This window comes from Anolis sagrei, chromosome 4, assembly GCF_037176765.1.
Source record: "Anolis sagrei isolate rAnoSag1 chromosome 4, rAnoSag1.mat, whole genome shotgun sequence".
In the NCBI taxonomy this organism is placed as follows: Eukaryota; Metazoa; Chordata; class Lepidosauria; order Squamata; family Dactyloidae; genus Anolis; species Anolis sagrei.
In genome coordinates, this window is record NC_090024.1 from 31762052 (window position 1) to 31783312 (window position 21261).

The following is a 21261-nucleotide window of genomic DNA, read 5'->3' on the forward strand; positions in this document are numbered from 1 at the left end:
GACCTTGGAGGGCCCTCGGGTCTTAGTTTGAGGACCCCTGCTCTAGGACATGGCCATATAGCCCGGAAAAACCTACAGCAACCCAATTCATATGCACACTGCACATATAGAATCATCCACTTAGAAGGGACCTCATGGGCCATCCAGTCCAACCCCCTGCCAAGAAGCAGGAAAATTGCATTCAAAGCACCCCCGACAGATGACCACCCAGCCTCTGCTTAAAAGCTTCCAAAGAAGGAGCCTCCACCACACTCCGGGGCAGAGAGTTCCACTGCTGAACGGCTCTCACAGTCAGGAAGTTCTTCCTCATGTTCAGATGGAATCTCCTTTCTTGTAGTTTGAAGCCATTGTTCCGTGTCTTATTCTCCAGGGCAGCAGAAAACAAGCTTGCTCCACCCTCCCTGTGTCTTCCTCTCACGTATTTATACCTGGCTATTATGTCTTATCTTATTTGTAGTGCAAAAACACTTACAAATACAATAATTAAAATAAAGAACAATTTTAACAAATGTAAACTTATTAGTATTTCAATGGGAAGTGTGGCCCTGCTTTTGGCTGATGAGAGAGGGTTGTTGTTGTTGTTGTTGTTGTTGTTGTGTGCTTTCAAGTCATTTCAGACTTAGGATGAACCTGAGTGAGCCGGGTAAATGACCTTGGAGGGCTGTATCTGGCCCACGGACCTTAGTTTGGGGACCCCTGCCATAAATCTTAAGGTTGGAATCCACGACATGTGAGTGTAGAGAAGAGCAAACCACTGACCACCTACTACAATGCAACTTGAGCCCTGCCACATGCACAATGGAGAGCCTTCTTATAGCAACACCAGAGGCACTCCAAGTGGCCAGCTACTGCTCAACGGACATTCAAATAAAATGCCAAGTTAGCAAACTTTGTGTTGGTTTTAATAATAATAATAATGATGATGATGATGATGATCATCATCATCATCATCATCATCATCATTATCTTTATTCATACTCTGCCACCATCTCCCCAAAGGGAACTCCGGGCGACTAACGTGAGGCCAAGCCCAGAAATAACAATACAACAAAACAAAGTTAAAAGAAATAAAATACCATGAAAATAAACACATGAAATGACAAAATAAAATAAACAGTCTCAAAATAACATGATAGAGAGATAAAACACGGGGCAGGCCAAATGTGCTAAGAATAAAATTGATAAAATTGGTAAAAACCTGGGTGAGATAAGAGGAATGTGTGTCTGCGGGAGAATACACTACAACTTTTCGGTTCGCTCCTGACATGATAAATAAATAAGCCCATCAAATCAAATCTTCCTCACTAAGAAAATCCAACATAAGCACCTGGAATACTGTGACCAGCTGTGGGCACCACAGTCGAAGGGAGATGTTGACAAGTTGGAATGTGTCCAGAAGAATGTGACTAAAATGATCAAGGGTCTGGAGAACAAGCCCTATGAGGAACGGCTTAAAGAGCTGAGAAGACTTATTTTTTCGTGTCAGGAGCGACTTGAGAAACTGCAAGATGCTTCTGGTGTGAGAGAATTGGCCGTCTGTGAGGAGGTTGCCCAGGGTACACCTGGATGTTTTGATGCTTTACCATCCTTATGGGAGGCTTCTCTCATGTCCCCGCAATGGGGAGCTGGAGCTGATAGAGGGAGCTCATTCACGTTCTCCCTGGATTTGAACTTGTGACCTGTCGGTCTTCAGTCCTGCGCCACGGGGGCTCCTAAAGAAGAGGAGACATGGCGAGGGACATGTATAAATATGTGAGAGGAAGTCATGGGGAGGAGGGAGCAAGCTGGTTTTCTGCTGCCCTGGAGACTAGGACGCAGAACAACGGCTTCAAACTACAGGAAAGGAGAGTCCATCTGAACATGAGGAAGAAGCTCCTGACTGTGAAAGCTGTTCAGTAGTGGAGCTCTCTGCCCTGGAGTGTTGTGGAGGGTCCTTCTTTCGAGTCTTTTAAGCAGAGGCTGGATGGCCATCTGTTGGGGGTGCTTTGAATTCGACTTTCCTGCTTCTTGGCAGGGGGTTGGACTGGATGGCCCACGAGGTCTCTTCCAACTCCATGATTCTATGATACTGCAATTCTACCTTGTGCTAAGGAACAACAACAAGAGAGGGGGGAGAAAGAGCTGGATTTTCTTCCTGTCTTCTTCCTGTGCATTGAACAATAAGATGCTAAAAGTGAATGATCTATAGTAACAAGAAGAAACTGGGCTCTGCAGGCCAATGGAGATTCTACCACAGACATCAGAAGAGCTGCAAGGCCAAGAACAAGCCATGAGAGTCAAGACAAAGATCCACCCAGAGGAAAAGTGTTCTTGCCATACATCAAGGGAACCACTGACTGCATAGGGAAACTGATGAGGAAACACAACATACAAATAATCTACAGACCCAATAAAAATCCAACAAATGCTTCGTTCAGCAAAGGACAAGAGGGATCCTCTCACCTCGGCAGGAGTCTACCTTATACCATGCAGCTGTGGACAAGTCCACATAGGGACCACCAAACACATCATTGCCCAAACACGAATCAAGGAAGATGAAAGGCACTACAGACTACTTCAACCAGAGAAGTCAGCCATAGCAGAGCACCTGATGAACCAACCTAGACACCTAGACCTAGTTATTTGAGAACACAGAAATGCTGGACCACTCCAACAACCACCATGCCAGGCTACACAGAGAAGCCATTGAAATACACAAGCATGTGGACAATTTCAACAAAAAGGAAGAAACCATGAAAATGAACAAAATCTGGCTACTTGTATTTTTTAAAAAATCTCTAAAAGTAGGACAGTAAATAAAGAGCAACACTTAAAAAGCAGGGGAATTCTAGACATGAAACAACCAGGGCCAGCTAACACCTCCCAACAAAGGATTCCCCAGGCAGGAAGCAGTCAGACCCTTGCAATGCTAATCAAGGTGATCAATTGCAACATTCACAGTTGCCTCCAACGGACCAGAGTTCTTTCTCCCACCCTGCACATTCCACAGATATATAAACCTCACTCGCTTAGTTTCCAACAGACCTCTGAGGATGCCTACCATAGATGTGAGCGAAAAGTCAGGAGACAATGCTTCTGTAGACTTGTATGATGCAGTTTAAATGCAATGAACTACATTATAGAAGTCTACATTGACCATATAATGAATGCACTTTCATTATATACTTTGCTGTAAACTTGCATGATGCAGCTACATTCTACATTATAGGAGTCTATACTGGCCATATAATCCACTTTGAAAGTGCCTTCTATGTCAATGTAGATGGGGCCCATTACAAGTAGAATGATAGAAAACCAGAGTTGAAAAGGATTCCAATCGCCACCTCGTCCAGCCGCATTCTGCCATGCAGGAAGACACAATCAAAGCACTCCCGACAGATGGACATCCAGCCTCTGTTTAGAAAAACCCCAAAGAAGGATGCTCCAGCTCACTCTGAGACAACATATCGAAAGAGTCTTCCTTTCGGGAAATTCTTCCTAATGTTTGTTTAGGGGGAGCCTCTTTTCCTGCAAGTTGAATCCATTGCTTGGTGTTAAATTTCACGCGTGTCCATGTTTGAAGGCATGTATGTTTTCTCTTTCACCAAATGAAGCAAATCAATGTCATTTCGAGAGTTTGCAAGCTTTCTTCGTCTAGCCGATTATTTATTATTATTATTATTATTATTATTATTATTATTATTATTATTATTATTATTATTATTATTTCTTCTCCCTCTTCTCTGCCTTCTGAAAATCCGTGCCTTATTTCCTGTGCCGGCTTCTATTATTTGACTTCTTGTCGTTATTTTCTCCATTTCTCACCAAGTCTCGTGTTCCAAAAGGGATTTTAAGAGGGAAACGGGTTCTTTGCTTCTTCCCGAGACAGGTGCACCACCTTTTGTTGTTGTTGTTGTTGCTGGGGAAGAAGCTCTGGAGGCTCCCCGCAGAGCCCCCTTTTGAACTGCCTTTACTGGAAGGCTTGAGACAGAGTGCGCCTACACTGCAGAATTACAGCCGTTTGATACCACTTTGACTGCCAAGGCTCAATGCTATGGGATCCGAATGTGAAGGATGGCTTTTTCCTTCGTTCGAGGCAAGAGATTTGATTTTGATCCACGCTTCCCTTTATTCTCCTTTTGGGTTCACACGCGGAATCGAGAGTGAAGGAGAGATGCCTCAGGATTTGGGAGCAAAGAAGGAAAGTTGGAAAAGGGGAAGGAAAGGAAGAAGGGAAGGAAGGGGATGGGGGGAGAGAAAAGATAAAAGAAAACAAAGAAAGGAGGAAGAGAGGAAAGGGAGAAAAGAAAGGGAGAGAGAGAAAAGGAAAAAAAGAAGGAAGGAAATAAGGAAGGAAAGAAAAAAGGAAGGAAGGAGAGAGAGAGAGACAGAAGAAAGAAAATAAACAAGGGAGAGAGAAAAGATAACAGAAAAGAAAGGAGGAAGAGAGGAAAGGGAGAAAAGAAAGGGAGAGAGAAAGAAGAAAGAAAAGAAAAGAAGGATGGTAGGTAGGAAGGGAGGGAGGACATAAGGAAGGAAAGAAAAAAGGAAGAAAGGGAGAGAGAGACAGAAGAAAGAAAATAAGCAAGGGAGAGAGAAAAGATAAAAGAAAAGAAAGGAGGAGGAGGAGAGGAAGGAGAAAAGAAAGGGAGAGAGAAAGAAGAAAGAAAAGAAGGAAGGAAATAAGAAAGGAAAGAGAAAAGAAAGGAAGGAATGAGAGAGAGAGAAAGAAGATAGAAAAGAAGGGAGAGTAGGAGAGAAAAAAGATAAAAGAAAAAAAGAAGCAAAGTGAAGAGGAAAGGGAGAAAAAAGGGAGGGAGAAAGAAGAAAGAAAAGAAGGAAGGAAATAAGGGCAGAGAAAAGGAAGGAAAGAAGGAGAGAGAGAAAAAAAAAGAAAGAACAGAAGGTAGGAAAGGAAAGAGAAAATGAAGGAAGGGACAGAAGAAAGAAAAGAAGGAAGGAGAGAGAGAAGATAACAGAAAAGGAAGAAGGAAGAAGGAAAGGAGTGGAAGAAAAGGGGAGAGAGAAAGAAGAAAGAAAAGAAGGAACGGAAGGAAGGAAGGAAACAGAAAAGGAAGGAAGGGAAGAACGGAAGAAGAGAAGGAAGAAAGGAGAGAGAAAAGATGAAAGAAAAGAAAGAAGGAAATGAAAGGAAGAAAAGAAGGAGAGAGAGAGAGAAAGAAGAAAGAAAAGAAGGAAGGGAGGGAGAGAAGAAAGAAAAGAAGGAAGGAAGAAGAGAGAGAGAAGATTAAAGAAGGAAGGAGAAAAAGAGAGGAAGAAAAGGGGAGAGAGAAAGAAGAAAGAAAAGAAGGAAGGAAGGGAAGAAAAGGAAGGAAGGGAAGAAGAGAAGGAAGGAGGAGAGTAGAGATAAGCAAAGTAAGGAGGAAATGAAAGGAAGAAAGGAGGAGAGGGAGAAAGAAGAAAGAAAAGAAGGAAGGATGAAGTGAGAGAAGATAAAAGAAAGAAGGAAGGAGGAAAGTAGAGGAAGAAAGGGGGAGAGAGAAAGAAGAAAGAAAAGGAACGAAAGGAAGGAAGGAAACAGAAAAGGAAGGAAGGGAAGAAGAGAAGGAAGGAAGGAGGAGAGAAAAGATAAGCAAAGAGAGGAGGAAATGAAAGGAAGAAAAGAAGGGGGGAGAGAGAGAAAGAAGAAAGAAAAGAAGGAAAGAAGGATGAAAGGAAAGGAAAGGAAAGGAAAGGAAAGGAAAGGAAGAAAGCAGAAAAGGAAGGGAGGGAGGAGGAGAGGGAAAGAAGGCTGGAAATAGAAAGAAAGAAAGAAAGAAAGAAAGAAAGAAAGAAAGAAAGAAAGAAAGAAAGGCCTCCAGCCAGATATGGGATCCAAACCTTGAGCGTAAAACAAATAAGATCAATAAGCACGTCAATAAGGAGGAAAACTCAACGAGGCATCCCAAGCAGCCCGAGCTCTGCTGCTCTCATGTTGAGAAAGCTTTAGGGTTGAATGGTTACTTTCCCCCCATTCAACACGGACTCGGTTTAACACCACTTTAACTGCAGTTTGACACTTGATTTCCTAGGAAGACACTTTCGAGACTCTCTGAACCTCGCAGATCACATTCCGAGATGTAAGAAAGAGAGGATGAAAGGGATATTTGGAAGAAAAGGTGACGAAGAGGACAGAGAAACTGGGTCTGGAGAGAGAAAGAGAGAGAGGGAGGGAGGGAGAGAGAGAGAGAGAGAGGAGGATTGTCACTGTCCCCGCGAATGCAAACCCTGCTCCTCCTGCCAAAGGACTTCTCCCCTTCCAATATCTGCCATTGCAAACAGAGGGATGTTTAGAAATATAGGTGCAAAACTGCACAATAAACTCTCTTAGGAGACAACGATTTCCAATGTCTCACTTTTCTAGACATTTAAGGAATTTCGGATCATTTCGGAAGTTGATTCTAGAGAATTAATGCGCTTTGGTACCACTTGGACTCTCCTGGCTCAATGCTGTGAGATCCTGGGAGTTGTAGTTTGAGGAGGCAACAGCACTCTGTGGCAGAGAAGGCGGAGGACCTTGCGAAACTACACAATCCGGGATCCCATCGCATTGAGGCAGGGCAGGGATGTCTATACATAAACGAAATGACCACATTCGATGGGATGGGGTTGTTTCTTTTCCTGAGGTGACTGGGGACAAGGTTTCCCACACCTTTCCGGGCCAATGTTTTGAAAATGATGGGATCAAAGCCCTAGAAGAAGACCCCACGAATCCGGCCAAGATATGGAGCCTGGAACAGACAGAGAGAGATGTAAACAATGAGCGAGGTGTCCTTAGGATGAGTAGGAATGCGTGTATTGGACAACAGTTAACCAGCCTTCTGAAACTGGTTTATATGGCAGTGCAGATCTCTGAGCATCAGGACCCTGTGCGTTACCTGGATAATAATGAAGAATGAGCAAGATCAGGTTTGGAAAGGCTTCAACTGCAACTTCTCGCAATGGTTTTTCGCGTTGCTATTCATCCACTACGACTTTTCGTGTTTTTTTAGCCTTTTATCCATTGACTGGTTCAGTTTTCATGTTCTCTCTTTTGGAACTGCTCCCAGGAAAGGTCTCGTTTGTTTCCAGCTGAGGTTCAGGTCAAGGAGATGGAGATGGAGGCGGATCTGGGCAGAAAAGGACCGGCGCCAGGTCTCAGGTGCCAGTTGGATGAAAGCAAGGAAACAACAACACCGGGCTTCCATGGGATAGACACTCAACCAAGAGGCAAAAAGCAACCAAGCAACAATTCAATACAAAAATATAATATAATATAGAAAAACAGGCAGGGACATCTAATCACCTTTCAAGAAGAGTTTGCTCCAGGCACAGTCAGCCCATTGTATACTAATCAAGGTGGTCAGTTGAAAGATTCACACCTAGCCCAACTTACAAAAGCCCTTTGTCTCACCCTGGTCATTCCACAGATATATAAACCCCTATTTTCCCAGTTCCAGCAGACCTCACCTCTGAGGATGCTTGCCATAGATGCAGGCGAAACGTCAGGAGAAATGCCTCTAGAACATGGCCATATAGCCCGAAAAAACCCACAAGAACTGAATAAAATAATAGATTTAAATTAAATAATAAAATTAAAAAATAAAAATTAAATTAAATTAAAAATAAAATCTAAATAATATAATAAAATATGAAATAAATAAAAACAATAAAATATACAATATAATAGAATCATAGAATCTTAGAGTTGGAAGAGACCTCATGGGCCATCCAGTTCAACCCCCTGCCAAGAAGCAGGATAATTGCATTCAAAGCACCCCTGACAGATGGCCATCCAGCTCCAAAGAAGGAGCCTCCACCACACTCTGGGGCAGGCATGTAGCCGGGGGGGGGGGGGGAAGCTTGAGGGGCTTCAGCCCCCCCCCCCCGAAATTCTCATGGTGGTTCGCGAAAAGACCTTACTGGTGCATTATTTAAACTGTTATGTTTATTCATATCATGATCTGATCACCATATTTAATATATCCCATATGCATGGGGGTATTGGGGTAACGATACAAAAGGTTTGCTAGGGTAGACCCTCTTTCACTCAGACTCAGCCCCCCCCCCCCGAATCGAAATCCTGGCTACGGGCCTGCTCCGGGGCAGAGAGTTCCACTGCTGAACGGCTCTCACAGTCAGGAAGTTCTTCCTAATCTTCAGATGGAATCCCCTTTCCTGCAGTTTGAAGCCATTGTTCCGCATCCTAGTCTCCAGGGAAGCAGAAAACAAGCTTGCTCCCTCCTCCCTATGACTTTCTCTCATGTATTTATACATGGCTATCATATCTCCATATAATAGTAAAATAAAATACACAATAAAATAAAATAATAAAATGAAATAATAAAATAAAATAATAAAAATGAAATAAAAATGAAATAATAAAATAAAATAATAAAAATTAAATCGAAATAATATAATAATATAATATAATAAAATATGTAATGGAATAATAAAAAATAAAATATATAATATAATAATAAAATGCAAAATAAAATAAAAGAATGAAATGAAATCGTAAAATAAAATGATAGAGTAAAATTAAATAATAAAATTGAATAATAAAAATTGAATTAAATAAAAACTAAAATATAAATAATAAAACGAAATGTGAAATGAACTAAATAATGAATAAAAGAAAAATTAATAAATCATAAAATATAGAATATAATAATAAAATAAAATACAAAATAAAATAATGAAATAAAATAAAATAAATAAATAATATACTATAATATAATAATAAAATGAAATAAATAATAACTGAAAATAAATAAATAAATAATACAATTAAATAAAATATTGGGGGGTGGGGGAGATGCTCCTTTACGCTTTTTCCTGCTCCAGTTCTCTGTCCCTAACACAGGAACAGGGAAGAGTGACTCTAGCATGTCATTTCAGGAGGCGTTGTTTTTTTTTCCCCCTTCAAAGCCCAGTGATGTAGCCGCTGGGTGGCAAAGGCTAAGGTTAGGACAGAGGCTCAGCAGTGCTGTAATTGGCGGCAAGGTCCCGGACTGCTTCGAGTAGCGCCTCTATTCTATCAGGAAACGAAGAACTCCGGCGCCCCCTGGAGGTCAGTATTTGCATTGCACACAAAAGGCGAAACGCCTTAAGGAAAGTTTTGCCAACTTTTTTTTGAAGGGGGGAACGGACGAATGTCACGAATCTTAAATCCTTGTGGATTGTTTATGCTACACTGCAGATTCACCCCAAGAGCCTATTTACACTGTCATACATATTGCAGTTTAAAACTGCATTATATGGACAGTATAGACTCGAATAAATAAATAAATAAATAACAATATAGTTTTGCAAGGTGCTCTCTGCCCCAAGAATGCTATAATCTCACCAAACCACAATTCTCAATGGTTCCCATCATTACATTTGCGGTGGAGATGAGCCCAAAAACCCAGAACGGGAAATAAAGGCGACTGTTTAGTCTTGACAGGCTCAAATTGAATGGTTCCAGCCAGCCATTACAATGCACATAAATACCTTGTATTGTCAAAGGCTTTCATGGCCGGAATCACTGGGTTGTTGTAGTTTTTTTCGGGCTATATGGCCATGGTCTAGAGGCATTCTCTCCTGATGTTTCGCCTGCATCTATGGCAAGCATCCTCACAACCTCTGAGGATGCTTGCCATAGATGCAGGCGAAACGTCAGGAGAGAATGCCTCTAGACCATGGCCATATAGCCTGAAAAAACCTACAACAACCCATAAATACCTTGCTTTTAACAGAGAGGTAGACTAAAGAGTAATGGGACTGTGAAGGAGCTGATAACCATCTAAAGACCTTAAACGATAGAAAACAGGTTCGGGGGACAAACGATAAAGTATGACAAATTACAAAAAGTTTGGAAAAGTTCGGGCATTCCCAAGAAAAACACACACAATGAATCTTTGAAGAATAATGCAGAAAAAAGCCATCTTAACCTATATTTAAGAGTCAAAGAATGCCCAAAATACCCTAAAAGTGGTAGATCCTATCTAATCTTGGAAGCTAAGCTGGGCTAAGCCTGGTTGGTAATTGGATGGGTGACCACCAACTCTATTTCTGACAAACCCACCTCTGAGTATTCCTTGCCTATGAAAACTCTTTGAAATACATGCAGCATCTTTCTAGAAAGAATGCAGTTTATCACTACTTCAACTAGCAATGCTCAGTGTGCTGGAAGAAGCAAAGACCACCAGCATTGAAGCAATAGTCCTCCACCACCAAATCCGCTGGACTGGCCATGTTGACCGGATGCCTGACCACCGTCTCCCAAAGCAGTTGCTCTACTCCGAACTCAAGAATGGAAAATGGAATGTTGGTGGGCAGGACAAGAGATTTAAAGATGGGCTGAAAGCCAACCTTAAAAACTCTGGCATAGACACTGAGAAATGGGAAGCAATGGCCCTTGAGCACTCCAGTTGGAGGTCAGCTGTGACCAGCGGTGCTGCAGAATTTGAAGAGGCACAAATGGAGGGAGAAAGAGAGAAACATGCCAAGAGGAAGGCGCGTCAAGCCAACCTCAACCGGGACCACCTTCCACCTGGAAACCGATGCCCTCACTGTGGGAGAAGATGCAGATCAAGAATAGGGCTCCACAGTCACCTACGCACCCACTGCCAGGACACTACACTTGGAGAACCATCATCCTCGGACTACGAGGGATTGCCTAAGTAAGTAAGCAGTTCCAAGGAATCATAGGACCTGTAGTTTTGCAAGGTCTCTAACCTTCTCTGCCCTACACCATGGAGAAATTATATTGTTTAGCTGGTATTGCACCACCTGACATCTTCCAGGAAGCAGAAGCAGCCAATTATGAAAGGACCAAGGTAGTGACATCTTAGCCCATCCTCTGTTCAGATATCAACCAGCACGCCAACGCCTTAAATCAAGAAATAGCTTTCTAAAATCTACAGTAACACCTCAGCAAGTGAGAGTCAAAAAGTGGCAGGCTAACACCCGGAACCTCAATCCATGACTGATATCAAATGTGAGACTCTCTTCTTGGTACACAGAACACTGGGCAACTTGGAAGGCATTGAACAGACCGCGCTCTGGCACCACAAGATGCAGAGACAACATTAAGAAATGAGGCCACAAAGTGGAGTTCACAACATGTTAGTGTGGAGAAGAGCAAACTACAGACCACCTATTACAATGCAGTCTGAGCCCTGCCACATGCACAATGGAGGACTTTCTTATAGCAACACCAGAGGCACTCCAAATGGCTAGCTACTGGTCAAAGGACATTTAATATAATGGCAAGATTTTAAACTTTGTGTTTTTTAAAATCAGGGGCGGCTCAACCCAATACGTGCAAAGTAAGCAGTTGCAGTATAGTTGATTTTGCCCAGGGGCGCTCTTGAGGCACTCTTGGGGAAAATAGACCTTGACATATGCGAGTTGTAGTTACTGGGATGTATAGTTCACCTACAATCAAAGAGCATTCTGAACTCCACCAATGATGGAATTGAACCAAATATGGCACACAGAACTCCCACGACAAACCGAAAATATATATCAGTGATTGGTTGGAGCGCCCAAATACTGTTTGCTTATCGTTGAAAATTAGCTAGGGCCGCCTCTGTTTAAAATACATTACAGTTGTAGCCTTGGTTCACTTCTGATATGATAAATAAATAAATAAATAAATAACCACACTGCAGTTCCCACAACCCCATAACATTGAGCCATGTGCTCTGTTTATTTATTCTGGTTTTTTTGTAATACAAAATCAATCATCCTCCACAAACTACAACTCCCAGGATTCCATAACATTGAGTCTTGGCAGTTAAAGCAGTGTCAAATTGCTCTGCTTCAACAATGTAGATGCACCCTCTGTGGCTGGATCTACATTGCCATATATTGCAATATAACTGCATTGAACCATACTATATGACAAACTTCAGGTCCTCCAGGTGTTTTGTACTTCAACTCCCACAATTCCTGACAGTCAGAAGTCTTTTGTTTGCATCTAAGGGTCAATTCACATGTTGCAACTGCTTTGCAATATACTAAAGATAATACTATGTAACATGATTTTGGTTCCTGGGTTTTAAATGTCATTTTCTAATTGGTTTTAACATAAAACATTAAACTGCAAAAACTTTGTTTTTGCGGGACATCCTGCAGCACGTTTTACTCTAGTTTTCAATGAATATCTCATAGAGTATCAACCAATTCAATATACTTTGTGGCAGCCACAAAAACAAAGTTCCTGGAGTATAACAACTACTAACAAAGCAAGCATTACACAATTTAACAGGAAATAACACTTTCAAACCAGGAACAGAACGTTTTTCAATTTTTGTTACATAGTATAATCCTCACTTTTCAAACCGCTGCACATTGTGATGTTTTGGTGCTAAATTCATAAATACAGTACGTTACCGTGTATTGAACTGCTTTTTCTGCCGATTTGTTGTAAAACATGACGTTTTTCTGCTTAATTTGTAAAATCATAATGTAATTTGACATCTAATAGGCTTTTCCTTAATCCCTCCTTATTATCCAATGTTTTCACTTATCCAACTTTCTGCCAGCCCGTTTATGTTGGATAAGCGAGACTCTGCTGTAATTTTTTAAGATCTTTCTCTCCCACTAAGCATGTTTCATATATAAACTAAACAAGATACAGTTTAGGATCTCAGATTATGAGAGCCTTCTACATTTAAAAAAAACGGCAGTGTGATTAATGTTTAAGGGATGGATGTATGGTCTGGGCCTTTTCTAGCTTGTCATTGCTTAGGAGCCTTCGTATGTCTTAATCCTACCCCTCCATCTTCTATTTTTGGGTTTTCCTGCCTTCTTTTCCACTTGCTTTGGTTCAAGTAAGCTGCTTACAATTGGACCCTGGTGTCCCAAAGTTATAGTTCAACATTCATTTTACTGCACCATACGTTACATTAGCAGTAAGGGCTGTTGTCAAAGGTAGTTATAATAGTCATCTAGGAAAAATATTCAGTACAGCCCCCTTATCCACGGATGTGATATCAAGGGTTTAATTTAGCCATGATCCCAAAAAATATCTCCCTGGAAGTGTTTGGGGCTCTCTCTTGGTCCTCCAGTGAGATTTTATAGTATGGCCCTATCCCAAGTATATTAAAATATTAAATTCCAGGAATCCTTGAGAGGGGATAGATCATGGAACCTATCCTCTGCTGATATGGATATTGCACCGTGTATCCTCAAGTACCACGGAGATGTACTTCTACAAAAGTCTTTTTCGTTCTCTGCTAAATAACAAATGCCACAATTCTATAGCATTGAAACGTAACAGTTAAAGTGGTGTCAAATAGCATTAATTCTACCTTTCAAGTACAGAATTCTGCTGAATTCTCAGTAGTTCAGTTTGATTCTGGTCACCTCTTTAGATGCTGATGCAATTTCTCATTTAGTGCAAATTGGGGTAAGATAGCTCTGCTTTGTCTTCCTGCGCATCATGTCAGATATAATGGTTTCGGGTGTGAAAATTGCTTATAGTTTAAACTGTATGGTTTTAGAAATTCATGGGTTAAAGCAGGGCTCCTCAAACTAAGGCCTGGGGGACAGATGCGGCCCTCCAAGGTCATTTACCCAGCCCTCACTCAGGGTCAACCTTAGTCTGAAATGACTTGAAAGCACACAACAACAACAACAACAACAACAACAACAACAATCCTATCTCATCAGCCAAAAGCAGGCCCACACTTTCCATTGAAATACTAATAAGTTTATATTTGTTAAAATTGTTCTTCATTTTTAATTATTGTGTTGTTTTAAAGTGTTTTTGCACTACAAATAAGATATGTGCAGTGTGCATAAGAATTCATTCATGTTTTTTTTAATTATAATCTGGCCCTCCAACAGTTTGAGGGAGTCTGGCCTGGCCCTCTGTTTAAAAAGTTTGAGGACCCCTGGGTTAAAGTAATAGAGATGTGTAGAATTGGTAAAATGCCACTTTTGGAGTTCCCTGTGCAAACCGGAAAAGAAGGTCTGAAATGAGCTTCATGCAGTGTGCTGCGATGTGAACTGACATGACTGGAGATTGTAGTGTATATATTTTGTAAATAAAGATACTGTGCTGCTTTCATTGAAAGCTGAATTGATGAGTCCAGTGTTTTTCCAATTTTGTGCCTTCAAGAAGAACTTGCAAGGCTGAAGCAGCTGAGATAAGAATGGAGGTTTAGCTCAACTTTTGCTGATAAGGCTTATGGTGCTCGCACTCTTCCGCTCCACTACATCATGCTAAGTGATATCCTCCACCACTGTTCTCAAGCCCTGCCCTGATGATTCTACCATTTTCATCTGTATCTTGAAAAACTCTTCTTCAAGATGTAGGTGTGGCTTTACCATTAAGCAGAATATTGAGAAGTGGCAGTAAATAATTTATTGGGTTTCATCCCTGGACTGCACAAGTTTTTGTTTCATCAAGTTTCTAGTCTTCAATGAATAGCTAGGTTAGAGACAGGGTCAAGCTCAGGGATTCATTTCCCTAGATTCCTGTGAATGGTTTTAAAGAGCTTTGTCTTTGTCTTTTACTGCCAGCCACTGCCTCCCCCCCTCCCGCCCCTTTGATGATGTCTTTTTCCCTGTGAGGAAAAATGTAGGCAAAATGTAGCTGCATGGACTTTTAAAAAACCCTTTACCCTCTTTAGATGAGATTTAGCAAGTTAGGTAGCTCCAAATCTTTTCTATCAAGAATGTATTTCTTTTTTATTTTAATATAAATCTCTTGAACTTAAAGATTGACTCTGCAATCCTCAACCATCCTAAAGATTAAAAGGCTATTCCTGCTCACCACATATACGTTTCTGCTGGTTAAGGAGTTTACTCCAGGTACTCTGCTATATTTTGGTGAAATTATCCTAACTGAGGGTTATTTTTTTTAGTCTAACAACTAAGATCCCCCAACAGAATTGGAAGAGAGATATTGTGCCACCTGGCTTGCTCTTCCATCCTGGAAGGTAATGCCTTCAGGTATGGGAGAAAACACTATCCCTTTGCCACTGGTGTAGAAAGATTAGATTTTGTACACAAAATGGGAGAGGTGGGATATGTTTCACTTTGTTATTGACCATAAGCCTCAGACAGTAACCACCTTGTGTTAATCTTAGTTTTGGAGAAGTTGGAAACTCACTGCGATATTTTGGGTGGTCCTCATAAAGATGATTTCCTACAGAGCTACTCTTGTAACTCTTCTGCCAGGACAATAATTTCTTCTAAGCCTTTGATCCAAAAGTGCTACTGATAGGATTGGTGTTGTCCAAGAACATTGTGTGCTTTCTTAAGTGGAGCTGCTGTAAATGTGACTGTTCATGTGCTTCTGAATACAGAAGAGTTTGCTCATTCAGTATGTGGGAAATACTAATATTAGAACCACTTGTTAAAATTATTGGAATTGTCATAACAAATGTGCGCTCAGGATTAGCCCAGCTGAAATGCAGACATAGGTTTCCACTTCTGGCAGCTGATTTTAGATTTCATGAAAGGGCAGCAAGTGTTTATCTATTTCTTATTATTTTATTTCTACTGCCAGCAGGGGAAGAGGAATTGCTTTATCGGCAGCCAAAAAACTTGTCTGGCTTTTGGTATTATGCATCTTGATTTTGACTGGGTTGTAAGCTGCCATGTATTACTCTGGTTGGTTCTGGACATGTTACATAAATCTCTATCACATGTATTGTATTGTACTGCATTATTTTGTTTGTACTCTGCCTTTTCCCCAAAGTTGGGATTCAAGGCAGCTTGCATGATTAAAAAATGCAAGACAAAATACTAATGGATAAAAGATACATAAAGTTATGTTTAAAAATGGTATTAAATGATCTATAGAATCTAAACCGTTAAAGATACGTGTAAAAAATAAAATTAGTGCAGCACGTTAAGAACATCTCTTTTCTTGCAAAACACACAGTTCTTCAAAGTCTGCTGGAATAAAAAGGGCTGGGCTTTAGCACAGCAGGTTAACCGCCAGCTGCAGTAAATCTTGCCAACCAAAAGGTTGACTGTTCGAAGCCCAGGTTAGGGTGAGTTCCTATCTACCTAGCAGTTTTGAAAACAATGTGAGTAGAACAGGTACCGCTTAAGCGGGGAGGTATTTAAGGCACCCATAAAGAAATGCCAAAAAAATGCCGGCAATTTGATTAAGGATAAAGTTTACGAACAAAGCTCTTCAGCAGGGAAAGAGGAATGACAGCACCCTCTTTGCGGCCAGAATCGAGCGCAGCCTCCAACATGCCAAAGATGGGAAAGCCTATATATACCTCTATCTTTAGCACAGCAGGTTAGAAAAGCAGGTTAATCACCAGCTGCAGCTGCAGTAAATCTTGCCAATTGCAAGATTGACAGTTCAAAGCCGGGTCATTGTGAGCTCCTGACATTCAGCCCAGCTCCTTGCCCAACAGCAATGTGAGTAGATGAAGAGGAACCACATTAAGTGGGGAGGCATTTTAGGCATGGCATTTGGAGGAAAGTTTAGGAAAAAAGAAAGCTCTTCAGCAAATTTCTCACTTTTTGCTCAAGGACTTCTAAGGCTCCATATAATGCAGTTTCATTATGCAGCTCAACTGCATTGAACTGCATTATATAACAGTGTGACTTATATTGTTGTTGAACATGGCACCCCCACCCCAAAGATTTAAAGTCCACCTAGAACACACAAGCCAAGAGAAATTAAATATTTTCCTTTGTCCTCTTCCACGAGACCTCCACAACCCCACCACGGACCACCAGCAGCTGTTACCCCTAAAAGCCTACTTTCCATTATTATATATTTTTTATCAAGAGATGCACTGATTCATATCAGCAGACATATGAGCAGAGGCTGCAGCGGTGGATTTCTAACACAACAAACCCAATCTCCTATTGTGATAAAATGTATCCTTTCCTTCCTCCCATGTGTCCATTTTATTCCTACCCCGTCTCTTCTCGCATGTCTTCCCCCATATACCTATATGCCTACCCATATCTGTGCACTTTAGATAAAATATGACTAATATGAACTGCTTTGTACCTCTCTGTATCTTTGTTTATGAAATGTATTAATTGAATGTGACTTCTGCACAAAGCCAGCCACATAGATCATTGCCCCTTGTTGATCTCGCTGAGGAATTTCCTGAGACATCTGGGGTTCCTTCTACACTGTCATATAACCCAGATTATCAAAGCAGATAATCTACACTATCTGCTTTGAACTGAATTATATGAGTCTACACTGCCATATAATCCAGTTCAAATAAGATAATCTGGATTTTATATGGTAGTGCTAATCTAGTCTGGGATGGGCAACACCTGAGACAAAGCTGGCAATCAAGATCCATTGTGTACATTTTCTGGACAACAGGTGGCTTCCTTTGCAAGATCTGATAATTTCTGGCCGGTACTCATCCAGCTGATCACTCAACAGCTGACCGTGGAAACAGGAACTCCCAAGTGTACATGCATACAAGATTCCTGTGTCTGGCCCCCAAGGCTTGATAGAAGAGGATCATCACCTTTTGTCTCAGGGTACCTCACCTTCACTGTTCCCAGGAAACTTTCTTAATCACTCAACAATTAGACAGTGAAAACAATCAATGACTTATTTGCATTTCCAGAGGTGGACACAGACTTTCCAAGACTCGTCTCATTCCAGAAAAGCTGCCCCTCAACAGCTGATTGGCACTCCCCAGATCAATCCCTTCCAGGGGAATCCCTGCATGGAGGTGACAAGTCATAGAGACAGCGGCCAATGGGAGCCCGGATCCAAACCAGCTCTTCCTCTAGCCAATCAGGGAAGGGAGTCGGTGGAGCAAGAAAGTTTAAATAGCTGTCAAGTTTATAAAGTCTTGTGTCTCTGTATTCGCGAACATGTGTGTATTTTTGGTGCTAGCTGTACACGTAAATATCTGGCCAGGTTGCAAATAAGCCTCTGTTACTGCTTTCAGTCTTGGTGAGTGTGCTTTCAATTGGGAAAAATCTGGTTTAGCATAAAGCTCGCCGGGCAGGGACGTGCATTACCGTGGTCCTTACTCTAAATTTGATCCCATATTTAATGCAGTTCAATGTAGTTAAACTGCATTATGAAATTGTATTATAGGGTAATGTAGATGGAAACTCAGGAACAAACTTAATTTTTGTCACTATAGGGTAATGCTCAGTCATTTCTTTTTTGAGACGTCTTTTTTGAGACGTCTCGCTAATGACATCATCACAATAACACCCTGATTTTCACCAGCAGTCTGTCAAATAAGAATCCCACTGGATGGTATGCATTTGCTAGCAGATATTGTAGAAATTTCCCTTACGTAGCAGAACCATATATGCAGATTATCAATCTGTTTATTGAACTGTAAATGCAGATTGTACATTACTGTGCATCTTCTTACAGTCCATCTTCTTTTTATTTTTCCCTGGGCCCCTTAGTTACATCTGGTCTCTCAGTGTGAATAAGATTACTAAAGCTGATAAGGGAACAGACTTCTGCTCTGCCTGTTTTCTCTTTCTTTGGTTTAGTTCTAGACAAATGTAGCCAAGGTTATTGGCTGATTTATGTGGTGCATTCTCTTCAACAGGGCAAGGTTCTCTAACACCATACTTCGAATCCTCCTCACACCCAATGCAGAGCGAGCGTGTCAGATTTCCATCTCTCATTGTTGCAGTTTCATGTTTCTGACACTAATGTTCATGAATAAAGAGACTGCATTTCTCTTTCTCTCTCATCCAGGTCTTCAATAATAGAGGGAAACGGATAAACCATGACATTGATGTGATGGAAATCAATGTGGCTGGCTATTCTATTCTACTGATATAAAGAAAGCAACAAAAAAGAGGTGGGGAGGGATGGATGGATGATTATTCGCAGTCTGATCAGGAATTCCTTAAATGTAAGGTTTTATTTCATAAGGGAAAAAACTCCTACTGTATATACCCTAACCTAAGGTTTGATCTACACTGCTCTATATTCCAGGATCTGATCCCAGATTATTTGTTTTGAACTGGATAATATGAGTCTACACTGCCAGATAATATAAGTAGATAATCTGGGGTCAGATTCTGGGATGTAGCACAGTGTAGATTCAGCTTCAGGCTCCTTCTACACAGTTATATAATCTATCTTTGACTGGATTATATAGCAGTACAGACTCATATAATCCAGTTCAAGGCAGATAATGTGGATTATCTGCTTCGATAATCTAGATTGTATGACAGTGTAGAAGGGGCCTGAGTCTACACTACCATATAATAGATTTCAAAGAAGATAATCTGGATTTTATATGGCAGTGTAGAAGGGGCCATAGTCATGCTTTAGTAACACTGTGGATCAATTGCTATGATGCTTGATTTTCAGTTTGAAGAAGGAAATTCCTTTGATTGTTTATTTCTTTAGTATAAGTATATTTAACCAGAAGCAAATAGTATTTTCATTTTTTCCTGCACTTCAAATGCCAGATTATTGTGATGTTAAAATTAGGTAACAGGAAAAGGCCACTAAAGGGATGTATTTGGTCATGAAAAATCAGCCGCTTGACAGTTCATAATAACCATACAGCTGTATAAAATCCACATTGAACCAGATTATACGGCAGTGTGACTCAGATAATCCAGTTCAAAGCAGATATTGTGGATCATCTGCCTTGATATTCTGGGTTATATGCCTATGTGGGAGGGCCCTTAGATTTTATGTTTTACTTCCAGGAAAGATGCGTGCCTCCTTTTCTATCTGAGGGCCATTCCACACAGCCCCATATCCCAGAATATCAAGGCAGAAAATCCCAAAATATCTGCTTTGAACTGGGTTAGCTGAGTCCACATTGGCATATATTCCAGTTCAAAGCAGATAATGTGGGATTTTCTGCCTTGATATTCTGGGATATGGGGCTGTGTGGAAGGGTCCTGAGGAACCAAAATAATCCAACTGGCCTAGGCCAGGGCTTCTACACTCACAAGCTCTTTCATCCTGAGAAATCTTTATGTGATCTCAGATATATATGTATATATAAAACATTTACTGATTTGCAAGGCTTGCTAAACAGCCTGGTTTCCCTTTTTATAACAACAACAATAATAACTATAATATATAATGTATAATAAATAATAATAATTATTATTATTTATTATACATTATATATTATAGTTATATTTATAATATAAATAATATAAATATTAGAACAAATGCCATCAAAGCCAGAATTGAAAAGTCGATGACAGATCCCAAATGCAGACTCTGCAAGGAAGCAGATGAAACAATAGATCACATCCTCAGCTGCTGCAAGAAGATCGCATAGACAGACTACAAACAGAGGCATAATACCGTTGCTCAGATGATTCATTGGAACCTGTGCCATAAATACCACCTGCCTGTGGTAAAGAACTGGTGGAATCACAAGCCGGAAAAAGTTACAGAAAATGAACATGTCAAACTACTCTGCGACTTCCGAATTCAGACAGACAGAGTTTTATGGATTGTCAATCTTGCAATCCTAGATGACAGCAGGATTGAAGAGAAACAACTGGAAAAGCTGACATGATATGAGGATATAAAGATTGAACTGCAAAGACTCTGGCACAAGCCGGACAAGGTGTTCCCAGTGGTGATCGGCACAGTGGGTGCAGTGCCTAAAGACCTTGGCCTGCACTTAAACACAATCAGCGCTGACAAAATTACCATCTGTCAGCTGCAAAAGGCCACCCTACAGGGATCTGCATGCATTATTCACCGATGCATCACACAGTCCTAGACACTTGGGAAGTGTCCAATGTGTGATCAAATACAACAGCCAGCAAAGTGTTTTTGTTTGCTGTGGACTCATCTTGTATTTCACATAATAATAATATAATAACTTTATTTCTATACCCTCCCTCCATCTCCTTGAAGGGACTCGGGGCAGTTTACATGAAACCAAGCCCAGTCAACAGTTAAAACATAACATGCAATAATCAATATAAAATGCAATAATCAATATAAAAACAACATAAGCAACATTATAAAAAACAATAAAACAAGCATCAGGAACAACCACCAATTCAAGTCTCATTGTAGGAGGATGGTCTGGTACAACAATTTAATGGTAGGTCTAATGTGTATAGGTGATAAAGCAGCAAAAGGATAAGAGCTGCACTATTTCTCAGAGAAGGCTAAACCCCTGATAAAACTACAACTAGACAATTAAGACTTTGGATAGAAAAGTAGTAAGGGGAAAGGACAAGATCTTTTTTATGAAGTGCGGCAGCCGCATCTTCTACTGAGCCCACTGTAAATGCTGCACAACAGGTTCATGTAAATGTCTAAAACAGCCACTAGGTGGCATTTGGAAAACTTTTACATGGCCAATTTTTTTAATGACCCAT